A 1,269-nucleotide genomic window follows, 5' to 3' on the forward strand; every position below is an offset into this window, starting at 1 on the left:
AAAATTTTTTTTGAAAATTAAACAACAAGAAAATTACCTAATCTGAGCAACAAGATGAACCGTCAGTTGTCCAAACTCGAACAATCCCCGGCAACGGCGCCAAAAACTTGGTGTTGTTGCCGGACCAACTTGGCACTGATGTTACCGAACCAAAGCTTGCCAGAAACTTGAACAATCCCCGGCAACGGCGCCAAAAACTTGGTGCTCTAATCTTAATTCATAATTTGTCACAACTTCGATACAACTAACCAGCAAGTGCACTAGGTCGTCCAAGTAATAAAACCTTACGTGAGTAAGGGTCGATCCCACGGAGATTGTTGACTTGAAGCAAGCTATGGTCACCTTGTAAATCTCAGTCAGGCGGATATCAAATGGTTATGGAGTTTTTGAATAATAATAATAAATAAACAGAAAATAAAGATAGAAATTCTTATGTAATTCATTAGTGAGAATTTCAGATAAGCGTATAGAGATGCTTTCGTCCCTCTGAACCTCTGCTTTCCTGCTGTCTTCATCCAATCAATCTTACTCCTTTCCATGGCAAGTTGTATGTTAGGCATCACCGTTGTCAATGGCTACATCCTGTTCTCTTAGTGAAAATGGTCCAATGCGCTGTCACTGCATGGCTAATCATCTGTCGGTTCTCGATCATACTGGAATAGAATCCATTGATCATTTTGCGTCTGTCACTACGCCCAGCACTCGCGAGTTTGAAGCTCATCACAGCCATCCCTTCCCAGATCCTACTCGGAATACCACAGACAAGATTTAGACTTTCCGGATCTCAGGAATGGCCATCCATGGGTTCTAACTTATACCACGAAGATTCTGATTAAGGAATCCAAGAGATACTAATTCAATCTAAGCTAGAACGGAAGTGGTTGTCAGGCACATGTTCATAGGGAATGATGATGACTGTCACGATCATCACATTCATGTTGAAGTGCGAATGGATATCTTAGAAGCGGAATAAGTTGAATTGAATAGAAAAGCAGTAGTACTTTGTATTAATTCATGAGGAACAGCAGAGCTCCACACCTTAATCTATGGTGTGTAGAAACTCTACCATTGAAAATACATAAGTGATAAAGGTTCAGACATGGCCGAATGGCCAGCCCCCAAACGTGATCAATATGATCCAAAGTTGAACTAAAAATCATAAGATGTCTAATACAATAGTAAAAAGTCCTATTTATACTAAACTAGCTACTAGGGTATACAGAAGTAAGTAATTGATGCATAAATCCACTTCCGGGACCCACTTGGTGT

Source organism: Arachis ipaensis, chromosome B4 (genome assembly GCF_059453495.1).
Source record: "Arachis ipaensis isolate K30076 ecotype BB chromosome B4, ASM5945349v1, whole genome shotgun sequence".
Classification (NCBI taxonomy): Eukaryota; Viridiplantae; Streptophyta; class Magnoliopsida; order Fabales; family Fabaceae; genus Arachis; species Arachis ipaensis.